General features: G+C 59.3%; 2 non-coding genes and 1 pseudogene across 2 annotated transcripts in view; all 3 read left to right on the forward strand.

Annotated features, from left to right (window-relative positions):
* The first annotated feature begins 5,616 nt into the window (after positions 1 to 5,616).
* On the forward strand, positions 5,617 to 7,986 carry LOC145273534 (small subunit ribosomal RNA; annotated as a pseudogene).
* Positions 7,987 to 8,384: 398 nt separating this feature from the next.
* LOC145273381 (5.8S ribosomal RNA) lies at positions 8,385 to 8,543 on the forward strand. Its single transcript, XR_013866374.1, has one exon. It is a non-coding gene; the product is annotated as a 5.8S ribosomal RNA (ribosomal RNA).
* A 593-nt stretch (positions 8,544 to 9,136) lies between these two features.
* LOC145273176 (large subunit ribosomal RNA) overlaps positions 9,137 to 12,500 on the forward strand; it is a 5,726-nt gene continuing 2,362 nt past the window's right edge. The window contains exon 1 of the ribosomal RNA XR_013866206.1: positions 9,137 to 12,500. This exon is cut by the window's right edge and continues 2,362 nt beyond it. This is a non-coding gene — a ribosomal RNA (large subunit ribosomal RNA).

Below are 12,500 nucleotides of genomic sequence, written 5' to 3' on the forward strand. Positions count from 1 at the left end.
ACACGCCGAAACACACCGACCGGCACCCCCGACGCGACCCACGGGTAAACGGCGGGACTTTGCCGCCTCTTAAGCAAGTTTGACTGACGACTACCACGGCTATTCGGCTAGGTAGGTAGGTAGGTAGTCCTCCTCCTCGGCCACCTAGCCGTCGTCGTCGATCGAGCGACCGGGTATATTCAAGACGCCTCTACCGACACCACCACACCAGCGGGCAGTTTAGCGAGCTTGCCAACTCCTCTGCCCTCCTCAAGCGCTTCCAGACGCCTACCGACACCACATGCTGCTGGCTGGCTGTCTGTTGTTACAATGGAATTTAAAAAAAAAACAAACAAAAAACCCCAACTCTATTAAGATTTTCGATAGTTGGAAAATAATAATAAATTAAGATTTTCGATAGATTGAAAATAATGATAAATTGATTTTAGCAGGGCTGCTGATTTAGCTTATAGGAGCGAGCTAAAGTAAGAAAGAAACACGCCGAAACACACCGACCGGCACCCCCGACGACGACCACGGGTAAACGGCGGGACTTTGCCTCTTAAGCAAGTTTGACTGACGACTACCACGGCTATTCGGCTAGCTAGCTAGCTAGGTAGGTAGGTAGGTAGGTAGGTAGTCCTCCTCCTCGGCCACCTAGCCGTCGTTCGTCGTCGATCGAGCGACCGGGTATATTCAAGACGCTCTACCGACACCACCACACCAGCGGGCAGTTTAGCGAGCTTGCCAACTCCTCTGCCTCCTCAAGCGCTTCCAGACGCCTACCGACACCACATGCTGCTGGCTGGCTGTCTGTTGTTACAATGGAATTTAAAAAAAAAAACAAACAAAAAACCCCAACTCTATTAAGATTTTCGATAGTTGGAAAATAATAATAAATTAAGATTTTCGATAGATTGAAAATAATGATAAATTGATTTTTAGCAGGGCTGCTGAGTTAGCTTATAGGAGCGAGCTAAAGTAAGAAAGAAACACGCCGAAACACACCGACCGGCACCCCCGACGACGACCACGGGTAAACGGCGGGACTAACTGTGACTCTCTTAAGGTGTGAGGAGGCTTTGCCTCTTAAGCAAGTTTTGACTGACGCCTACCGACACCGGTCAGGTCGGCGAGGCTCCCGGCGGCCCCGAGCGGGACCACAGGTTGCGGAAGGCGTCCAAGTGAGCGGCGGCGACGCCAGGAGGCCCCCGGGGTCGACTCCGCGGCCCCGGGTCGGTGTGCGGGCCTCCAGAGCTCGATAAAGTAGTGGTGTCGCTAGCGGTCGAGAAGGCACTTTTCGACGCCTACTGCCACCCCCACATGGCGGTAGGCGCAAAACTGGAAAATCGCCGACCAGAAATGTCGCTTCGTATAATCGACGTTTTTTTTGACCACCATTTTCAGGTGTCGGAGGTGGGTCTGGACGAATACCAACACCATTTCTGGGGTTTCACAACCGCCCGGCTTCTCCGACATATGTTGGAAAGGAGTAGCGATCGAGCGAAGGGGGCTGTCGGTAGGCGGCCGCGGGTTGCATGTGTGCCCGGGACAGCACCCCCCATCCAACTAAGGGGTGTCCCCCGGGGGCCAGGGGGACCTCGTCCAGGTCGGCCGGGCGCTTCCAGACGCCTACCGGACACCGGTCAGGTCGGCGAGGCTCCCGGCGGCCCCGAGCGGGACCACAGGTTGCGGAAGGCGTCCAAGTGAGCGGCGGCGACGCCAGGAGGCCCCCGGGGTCGACTCCGCGGCCCCCGGGTCGGTGTGCGGGCCTCCAGAGCTCGATAAAGTAGTGGTGTCGCTAGCGGTCGAGAAGGCACTTTTCGACGCCTACTGCCACCCCCACATGGCGGTAGGCGCAAAACTGGAAAATCGCCGACCAGAAATGTCGCTTCGTATAATCGACGTTTTTTTTGACCACATTTTCAGGTGTCGGAGGTGGGTCTGGACGAATACCAACACCATTTCTGGGGTTTCACAACCGCCCGGCTTCTCCGACATATGTTGGAAAGGAGTAGCGATCGAGCGAAGGGGGCTGTCGGTAGGCGGCCGCGGGTTGCATGTGTGCCCGGGACAGCACCCCCATCCAACTAAGGGGTGTCCCCCGGGGGCCAGGGGGACCTCGTCCAGGTCGGCCGGGCGCTTCCAGACGCCTACCGACACCGGTCAGGTCGGCGAGGCTCCCGGCGGCCCCGAGCGGGACCACAGGTTGCGGAAGGCGTCCAAGTGAGCGGCGGCGACGCCAGGAGGCCCCGGGGTCGACTCCGCGGCCCCCGGGTCGGTGTGCGGGCCTCCAGAGCTCGATAAAGTAGTGGTGTCGCTAGCGGTCGAGAAGGCACTTTTCGACGCCTCTGCCACCCCCACATGGCGGTAGGCGCAAAACTGGAAAATCGCCGACCAGAAATGTCGCTTCGTATAATCGACGTTTTTTTTGACCACCATTTTCAGGTGTCGGAGGTGGGTCTGGACGAATACCAACACCATTTCTGGGGTTTCACAACCGCCCGGCTTCTCCGACATATGTTGGAAAGGAGTAGCGATCGAGCGAAGGGGGCTGTCGGTAGGCGGCCGCGGGTTGCATGTGTGCCCGGGACAGCACCCCCATCCAACTAAGGGGTGTCCCCCGGGGGCCAGGGGGACCTCGTCCAGGGTCGGCCGGGCGCTTCCAGACGCCTACCGACACCGGTCAGGTCGGCGAGGCTCCCGGCGGCCCCGAGCGGGACCACAGGTTGCGGAAGGCGTCCAAGTGAGCGGCGGCGACGCCAGGAGGCCCCCGGGGTCGACTCCGCGGCCCCCGGGTCGGTGTGCGGGCTCCAGAGCTCGATAAAGTAGTGGTGTCGCTAGCGGTCGAGAAGGCACTTTTCGACGCCTACTGCCACCCCCACATGGCGGTAGGTGTAAAATCGGAATAGACCGGACCAGGAATGTCGAGGGGGAAAAAAATGACAAAGTCCTGGTGTGCCTAGGCGTCGAGAAGGCACTTTGCGACGCCTACCGACATCCCCATGTGGCAGTAGGCGTAAAACTGGAAAATCGCCGACCAGAAATGTCGCTTCGTATAATCGACGTTTTTTTGACCACCATTTTCAGGTGTCGGAGGTGGGTCTGGACGAATACCAACACCATTTCTGGGGTTTTCCAGTTTGAAAGTTTTATAAAACAGTTCGGTAGGAAGCACACTTTGGTGTGTCGGTTCGTCGGAGCAGCGACTCTTTGCCTCGTGGTGGTCCGGAACGTCTCTACGGGCTTGTCGCAAAGGCGTCAGAAAGTGGCATCTCCGCCGCCTAGGGCTGTCACCGTTATCGCTGTCGCCGCGCTCCAACTTGTTTTGATCCGCCGCCTTCGTTCCCTGCCAACCGTGCGCCCGCTCATCGTCGTTAGGTTATAATACGTGGTACGTGTGTGTGCTTCTCCGTGGACCTAGGGCTGCTCGACGTGTCGAACGATATGTTGGAACAACTAACGGCTCCTTTTCCTGGTTCCATAGTCGTCGTGGTACCCGCGTCGTCAGCCATATCTATGTCCACCATGTTTAGCCGATACGTTTGCTGCAGCTTCTGCTTCCGCCTCAGCGTTCGCCGCTCTCAGCCGCCGCTGTTGTTGCTGCCGTTCTGCCATTCAACCACTACCTGCGAATCTTTCGATGATCGGCCGAACGACCCATCGCTGTGCGACCGATAAATCCTCCGGATTAGGGAGAAACGCCGCCGCTCTCTGCCGCCGTCGAACGAAAAACGTACATTGTAACGAACGAACGAACGAACGAACGAATTAACGAACGAGCGAACAAACAAACAAAAATAGCCGCGGGGATGCACTATGTAGATCCTGATCCCCTTGTAACCATACGTACGTTGTTCGATGCTCTCCCGTCCTGGAAGTCGCCGCAGCAAACAGGAGGATGAGCAGCAGCAGGCGCCGCCGCCGTAACCGCCGCCTGCCTGCCGCCTCCTACTCCTGTCAGCGTCCGATCTCACAGCCGTGTGAACGTTCGCTGACACCCGATTTCTTTCCGTCTGGCAAAACCTTGGACGTCCCGCTCGCGGTACACGTGCTGCAGCGACTTCTCGTCCGACAACGCATAAGCGTCGACGTCTGCCGCCGCATCTTCTGATACGTGGACGGTGATAGCGCTAGTCCCTTCTTGCGCCACCTCCACCTTTGTTAGCGCCAAAGAAGATCGATCGAGCAGTCGTGGTCGCAGTCGATTAACCCGTTTTCACCGTCCGCAGTTCCCAAGCCGCCGATCAAGTCGTTGCTCTTCTTGTTCGTTCTTCCCATACCGTCGATTTGCACGGCTGCCGGATGAGCCATCCTCTGTCCGGCGAAGCGCTCACGTCAGTGATCGATACTTGCACCGACAGTCCTCCCGCTCGCGACTCGGTGCTCGAATCGGACTCGTTCGTTTTTATCTCGATGCGATTGTGAAAAGGGGGACCGGTCGTCAATGTCGTGTGTGTCGACGATGTTGTTCGCCCGGTCCGCCGCGTTGTTGTCGTTTTTTTTTTTTTTTTTTTTTTTCCCCTAACGTTCGCCGTCGCACGGACGAAAGGGTGAGAAAAAAAAAAAAAAGCTCGAAAAAGCCGCCCAAAAAAATCGGACCGAGGAGCCGCTTGCGAGAACGCGCCATGTGCACGTTGTCTCTCCTCGGTTTTCCGAGCACGAACACGACGCCGGTCGGTCGGTCGGTCGACGAAGGCGACGACGAAGGTGACGGGAAAATTTACGCCGCCGCTGCCCTGGTCCAGCTCCTCCCCGATGACGGCTGTGATGTTGACGTTGACGTTGGCGACGACGACGACGACGACGGAGACGACGACGACGACGAGACGGCATCGATGGCGACCACGATGACGACGACCTCGACGATTTCAGTCTGCACCTTGACCTCCGATGTCCGTGTGCACTGCCGTCGTGCTGTTTGTCGTTTGTCGTATGTATCGCTGTCAAGGGTGCCGTTGTCGTTGTTGTTGTCGACGTTGTTGCTTGCTCTCTCGTCTCGGTCGGTTGGTACGTTGATGACGACGACGACGACGAAGACGACGACGACGACGACGAGACGGCATCGATGGCGACCACGATGACGACGACCTCGACGATTCCAGTCTGCACCTTGACCTCCGATGTCCGTGTGCACTGCCGTCGTGCTGTTTGTCGTTTGTCGTATGTATCGCTGTCAAGGGTGCCGTTGTCGATGTTGTTGTTGTCGACGCTGTCGTCTGTTCTCTCTTCTCGGCCGGCTGTGACGTGGACGTTGACGACGACGACGACGAGACGGAATCGATGGCGACCACGATGACGACGGACCTCGGCGAGTTCAGTCTGCACCTTGACCCTCGATGTCCGTGTGCACTGCCGTCGTGCTGCTTGTCGTTTGTCGTATGTATCGCTGTCAAGGGTGCCGTTGTCGTTGTTGTTGTCGACGTTGGTCGCTTTCGTTCTTTGAGTCTCGGTCTCGGTCCAAGTCAGGGAGAAACAAAAAAGAGGCCATCAGCGCGGGCAGCGCGCTTCTTCTGACGGCGAACCCCCTCGAAAAATAAATAAACACGTGCCCGTCGTTGTAGTTGTCTGTCTTATGTCGGTCGGTCGGTCGGTCGGTCTGTCGTTCTGTCGAAACAAAGTCCCAAATTCCAACGATACCTGGTTGATCCTGCCAGTAGTCATATGCTTGTCTCAAAGCTTAAGCCATGCAAGTGTAAGTTCACGCCACGCATTAGAACGGGCGAAACCGCGAATGGCTCAGGAACCGGACCTAATCCTCGGGACCGTATTCCTCCTCGGAGGCGATGGATAACTGTGGCAATTCTAGAGCTAATACATGTGACACAGGCCGCGATCGGTCGGCGCGCCGTCGTCGCCACGCCTCGCGCGCTGGCACCCGCGTCGGCCGTTCCGGGTCGCGGCGCTACATATTAGACTGAGACCGATGCGCGTCATTCCGTCCTCCCGTCGTCGGCGTTCCCGCTCGCGGGTCCGTTCGGTGGCGGGGCTCATAGGGCGGCGCGCTCCGCTTTGGTGACTCTGGATAACTCACTGGTCGATCGCACGAGCTTTCACGCCCGGCGACGGGTCTCTCGAGGGTCCGCCCTATCAACTGTCGACGGTCGGTTAAGTGCCTACCGTGGTTACTACGGGTAACGGGGAATCGGGGTTCGATTCCGGAGAGGGAGCATGCGAAACGGCTACCACATCCAAGGAAGGCAGCAGGCGCGCAAATTACCCACTCCCGGCACGGGGAGGTAGTGACGAAAAATAACGACGCGGGACTCTGTCGAGGCCCCGCGATCGGAATGAGTACACTTCAAATCCGTTAACGAGGACCAACCGGAGGGCAAGTCTGGTGCCAGCAGCCGCGGTAATTCCAGCTCCGGTAGCGTATATAAAGTTGTTGCGGTTAAAAAGCTCGTAGTCCGAACTCGGGTTCGTGGTCGCGCAAGCGGCCCCGGGGCGGCGGCGCCATCGTCCGTCGTTGACTTTGGTCGTCCGTTCGCATTCCCGGCCCTTTCCGCCGGTGTCAACCGCTAGCATACCCGCCACGCGGTCCTGCCGGCGAGGTGGACGAGGAGGTCGTGATCGGGATCCGGGAAAAAAAAAACAAGTGGTCGTCGGTTCGGTTCCGGGAGTAGTCTAACGGGGGGGTGCTACGTGTGTGTGTTTGGGTGCGTTCATTCGCATCCCCGCACTCTGACCCCCGCGCTTCTCTCCCTCTCCCTTTCCGCGCGTTCCTCTTTTTTTTTTGAACCCCCGGTCCGCCTCCGAGTCCCTGCTTCGTGTCTTGTCTGCGCGCGTGTTGCGGTCGGCGGTTTCTCCTCCAAGGGTGCTCTTAACCGAGTGTCCGCGGCGGCCGGTACGTTCACTTTGAAAAATTAGAGTGCTCAGAGCGGGCTGTTCAAGCTTGCATACGATAAGCATGGAATGATGGAAGAGGGCCTCGTCTACGTCTGTCGGTCTCCGTCTACGGCGAGGCAATGATCGAAGGGAGCGGTCGGGCCACTCGTATTGCGACGTTAGAGGTGAAATTCTTGGATCGTCGCAAGACGAACTGCAGCGATGGCGTGTGGCAAGCACGTTTTCCTCGATCAAGAGCGAAAGTCGGAGGTTCGAAGACGATCAGATACCGTCGTAGTTCCGACCGTAAACGATGCCGACCGGCGATCCGCCGGCGTTCGCTTCCATGACCCGGCGGGTAGCCTGCGGGAAACCAGAGTTCGGTTCCGGGGGGAGTATGGTTGCAAAGCTGAAACTTAAAGGAATTGACGGAAGGGCACCACCAGGAGTGGAGCCTGCGGCTTAATTTGACTCAACACGGGAAAACTCACCCGGTCCGGACACCGGTAGGATTGACAGATCGATAGCTCTTTCTCGATTCGGTGGGTGGTGGTGCATGGCCGTTCTTAGTTGGTGGAGCGATCCGTCTGGTTGATTCCGATAACGAACGAGACTCCGGCCTGCTAACTAGTGCGCCGATGTCAGTGATTTTTACGGCGGGCTCGGCGTCCTCCGTGGCGCTCGGGTCCGGGTCGGTTTTCTCACGCACTTCTTAGAGGGACGGGTGGCAGAAAGCCACACGAGGCGGAGCGATAACAGGTCTGTGATGCCCTTAGATGTCCGGGGCCGCACGCGCGCTACACTGGAGGTATCAGCGGGGACTTTCGCCCCGGCCCGAGAGGGTTGGGAAACCTCTGAACCACCTCCCGTGATAGGGATCGGGGCCTGTAACCAACCCCGTGAACGAGGAATTCCCGGTAGGCGCGGGTCAACAGCCCGCGTCGATCACGTCCCTGCCCTTTGTACACACCGCCCGTCGCTACTACCGATCGAACGGTCCGGTGAGGTCCTCGGATCTGGCCGACGACGCCGCCGGGCAGTGCGCGACGTGTCCGTCACGACACTCGTGCATCTACGCCTCGGCGTTCGATGCCTGGAGAAGACGACCGAACCCGATCGTTTAGAGGAAGTAAAAGTCGTAACAAGGTTTCCGTAGGTGAACCTGCGGAAGGATCATTACCGTTTTCCCGTTCGAGACTGGTTTGTTGTTTTCCGGCCTACCTCCTCTGTCTGTCGGCGTCAACGCCTCGAATGCGCGCAAACAAACCTATAAAAGGCGGAGCGAGAGATAGATTTGTGGTGACGCGGAGGTTTTTAAAGCCCCAGCTCTTCTTGCTTGCTTCCGCGTCTTACCACCTGTTTGTTTTTTCGCCCACCGCAAGTGATGGCCGCTTCTTCTTTGCCTTGTCGCCGCTTTATCGTTTTTTTTGTTTTTTTGCAGCCGCTGTGCCACCGCCGCTAGCTAAAAAAACAAACTACTCGCGACATTGCAATGCCGTCACGCCTCCTCGCACAGACCTCCTCGCACACTACTAAATCTATATAAACAAAAACTAATATAAAAAAACCAAGTGCTGAACCCTGGACGGGGGATCACTCGGCTCGTCCGTCGATGAAGAGCGCGGCCAGCCGCGATAACTGATGCGAATTGCAGGACTCAGTGAACATCGACACCTCGAACGCACATTGCGAGCCCCGAGATCCCTTGTCTCGGGGCCACGTCCGGTCGAGAGGCGGAACGTTACATGTCTTTCTCCGTTAACGAAACGACATCTTGCCGTCCCCGTGCCCGCCCGGTCCTCGGCACGGTGGTAAACCGGGACGTCGCAGGAGCGAGTGACGAGGGGGAAGAAAAATAAAAAAAGAATTGACTCCTTTCAATGTCTTTTTTTTTTTAAAACCCTCTCCGGCCTCCTCCTTCGTCTCCCGCTGGCAGACCGCGGAGTCTTTTCCCTTTTCGACCGCGTGAAGAAACACTGTGGAGGAGGAGCAGGAGGAGTCTGTCCGAAAGCAGCCGAAGGGAGACCAAAAAAAAAGTACCGACTAACCGAATGCCGACGTAAGCGCCGCCTGCTCGTCTCGCTCTCTGCCTCATGAAGGTGTCTCTCAGCGACGCCTCGAGCAGCGCGACGAGCACGGCCGTCGCACCGTAAAAAGGTGGCCGCGTCGTAGGCAACGCAACGTCGGATGGGGAGGACCCACGCTTTTTTTTTAATTGTTGGCTTCTTCATTTTCGGTCGGACGGGCGCTATATCGGCCAGCCGTCGTCACACGGAGGGTACCGATCGAGATTCCTCTCCTCCAAACACCACACTCTACTAAAAACCGCCGCCCTCGGCTCGGACGAGACGACCCGCTGAACTTAAGCATATCGCTAAGCGGAGGAAAAGAAACCAACCGGGATTCCCTTAGTAACGGCGAGTGAACCGGGAGAAGCCCAACGCCGAATCCCGTCGCAAGTTAAAGGCTTCGGGACGTGTGGGCGCATGGGTCGAAGGCAGCCGTTTCGTTTCGTCTCGCATAGTTCGAGTTCCCTCGATCGGGGCCGCCCGCGGCGGGTGCCAGGCCCATTCGGTGCGGACGGCGAGCGACGGCCTTCGATCCGAGAGTCGGGTTGCTTGGGAACGCAGCCCAAATCGGGTGGTAAGCTCCATCCAAGGCTAAATACCGGGACGAGTCCGATAGTCGACAAGTACCGTGAGGGAAAGTTGAAAAGAACTTTGGAGAGAGAGTTCAAGAGAACGTGAAACCGCCCAGGGGTAAACGGGTGGGACCGCTCACCGCGATCGCGGGGGGACTCAGTCCGGTGCTGCCTAGGCTCGAGCCCAAACTCGATGTGTGTTCTTGAAAGAGAGGCCGTCGCGGCACAGGTCGTCGTTCGTCGTGTCCGCGGGGGACTCGTTCCCCGCGGTTCCAGCTTTGTGCCCGCGTCGCCGACGAAGGAGACGGGCCGCGTGGATAGCGGGAAGGGAAACGTGGTGACGACCGCGGCGTCGGTAGGTGGCTGCGTCGGTTGGCTGCGACGGAGGGGACTCGTCCTCTCGATCGCTGCTGCCGCCGGGCCCTAACCCGCCGCATCCGTCGCCGCCGCTTCTTCTTTCCTCCTGCTCCCTCCGCAGCGCGACTCCGCTGCACCCGTCCCCTTCATCATCGCTCGGCGTAATCATGGCGCGGGCGCTTCGGCGCGACCTCCGCGCGGCCGGCACCGGACGCACTTCCCCTCCGGTCCGTCGTCGCGACCCGTTCCCGGCGTGCAGGTCGAACACGCGGGTTTTTTTCCGTAGGCGGCAGGCGTTTCATCACCCTGAAAACCCCCGTCTTCCCACCTTGTGAAGTCGGGGGCCACCGGCCGTCGGGCCCGCGAACGTAACTGCCCCTTTCTGCCGGGAACGGAGGAAAATCTGACACGATCCGTTACACGTGGCGAGCCGGTCCGTTTTGATCCCGCCGGAAGTCGCGTGCGGGCGACGCACTCTGTGTGTCGCTCCTTAGGCGCCCCACCGTCTCGGGCGCGTGCGCGATGAGAGGCGGGATAGGACTGGCGCGGCCTCGCCGTCACGCACCTCGCCGACGTTTCGGGTTCTTGTCGGGGGCAACCCCGCCCGCGCCCGTTTCCGTTTCCGGAGAGGTCGCTCGGCGACGCTTTTTTACTCGAGCCGCCCGCCACCCCCGGGTCAGCGACGTGCATCGGCAACCCACCCGACCCGTCTTGAAACACGGACCGAGGAGTCCTGGCCGTTCGCGAGTCGTAGGGGCCACCTCTGACTAACCCCGAAGGCGAAGCGAAAGCGAGAGAGCGTGTAGGAGGGCGTCGATCGGGAGAGGTGTCGTGGCAAAGTCGTCCGGGGGTCGTCGGGGGGTGTCGTCGGTCTCGTGCCGTCGTCTTCTCCTCGCCTCACCCGCCTCCGAGCCGTGCCCGATCCCGCCGGCGCGGCGTTTTCGGCCTTCCGCCGTCGCTGCTGCGGTGCCCGCAACTTTTCCTTTTTTCTCTCTTCCCGAGAGAGATAGGAGAGGGAAGGCTCGTGGCTGACGTGCGGTTGTTTTTCCCTCCTCCCCGAGAGGGGACCGGCGCATCATCCAAAAAGGGGAATTGCCGGGCGCCAGCTTCCATATCCTCCTTCCGCCCATCGGTGAGATCCCGCGGCTTGAACTAGTCCTATTTTGTCGTCGAGTTTAGGCGCTGCGCGCGGGCGCATCACCCCCGGGTCGGTTTCCCCTTTTTCCGAGTACGACTCGGCCGACTCTGGCGTAGCGAGCGACCAGGGACCCGAAAGATGGCGATCCACGCCCGGTCGGGATGAAGCCAGAGGAAACTCTGGTGGAAGTCCGAAGCGCCTCTGACGTGCAAATCGATCGTCGGAACCGGGTGTAGGGGCGAAAGACCAATCGAGCCGTCTAGTAGCTGGTTCCCTCCGAAGTTTCCCTCAGGATAGCTGGCGCTCGATCGTCGCAATTCCATCCGGTAAAGCGAACGATTGGAGGCCCCGGGGCCGTTCACGGCCTCGACCTACTCTCGAACTCGGAACGGGTGGAACGGGCCGACTCTCCCGAACGACGGAGCCGACCCATCCGGCCGCCGCCGCCAGCACGCTTCGCTGGGCGGTTGGTCACCTCGAATGCGAGTGCCAAGTGGGCCACTTTTGGTAAGCAGAACTGGCGCTGTGGGATGAACCAAACGTCCGGCTAAGGTGCCTAACGCGACGCCCATGAGATCCCCGAAAGGGTGTCGGTCGATATAGACAGCAGGACGGTGGCCACGGAAGTCGGAATCCGCTAAGGAGTGTGTAACAACTCACCTGCCGAATCGACCGGCCCCGAAAATGGATGGCGCTGGAGCGACGGACCGATGCCGGACCGTCGCGGCGAGGAGCGATGAACTTTCGCGCCGAAACGATGCCGCGACGAGTAGGAGGGCGCCGCGGCGAGCACGGAAGCCTAGGGCGCGAGCCCGGGTGGAGCCGACCGCGGGTGCAGATCTCGGTGGTAGTAGCAAATATTCGAACGAGACCTTCGAAGACCGAAGTGGAGAAGGGTTCCGTGCCAACGGCGGTCGAGCACGGGTCAGTCGGTCCTAAGACGCGGGCGAAAGTCTTCCCGAAAGGCGCCGGATCCGTTATGAAAGGTGAAAGGAAAGCGAATCGAATCGAATCGAATCAAAAGCCCAAACAAAAAAAAAGCGGCCGGCCTCCCGTCGAAAGGGAATCGGGTTAATATTCCCGAACCCGGACTCGGAGAGGGCCCGGGGGTGGCGACGCTGTCGGCAGCGATGTCGGCGGCGCCCGTCGCTTCCCGGGCGAAACCGCGGTGACGCAAGCGAGCCCGGAGACGTCGCCGGGAGCCCCGGGAAGAGTTCTCTCTTCTTCGTAAAGGACCATGTCCGTGGAATCGGCTCGTCCGGAGATACGGAAAAGGTACCTGTAGAGCGCCGCGGCTCGGGCGGCGTCCGGTGCGCTTTCGGCGGCCCTGGAAAATCCGGGTCCGGTTTTCGCAGCTCTCGAGTCGGTCCGTACCCACCATCCGCAGCAGGTCTCCAAGGTGTACAGCCTCTCGTCGATGGCATCAATGTAGGTAAGGGAAGTCGGCAAAATGGATCCGTACCTTCGGAAGAAGGATTGGCTCCGAGGACCGGGTCGGTCGGGCCGTGCCCGCGCGAAGCGAGGAACCGGTACGGGGCTGTAGCGTTCGCTCCGTTC

The sequence above is a fragment of the Euprymna scolopes genome, unplaced genomic scaffold, assembly GCF_053919585.1.
Source record: "Euprymna scolopes isolate OS-2025 unplaced genomic scaffold, ASM5391958v1 sca1, whole genome shotgun sequence".
NCBI classification, from domain to species: Eukaryota; Metazoa; Mollusca; class Cephalopoda; order Sepiida; family Sepiolidae; genus Euprymna; species Euprymna scolopes.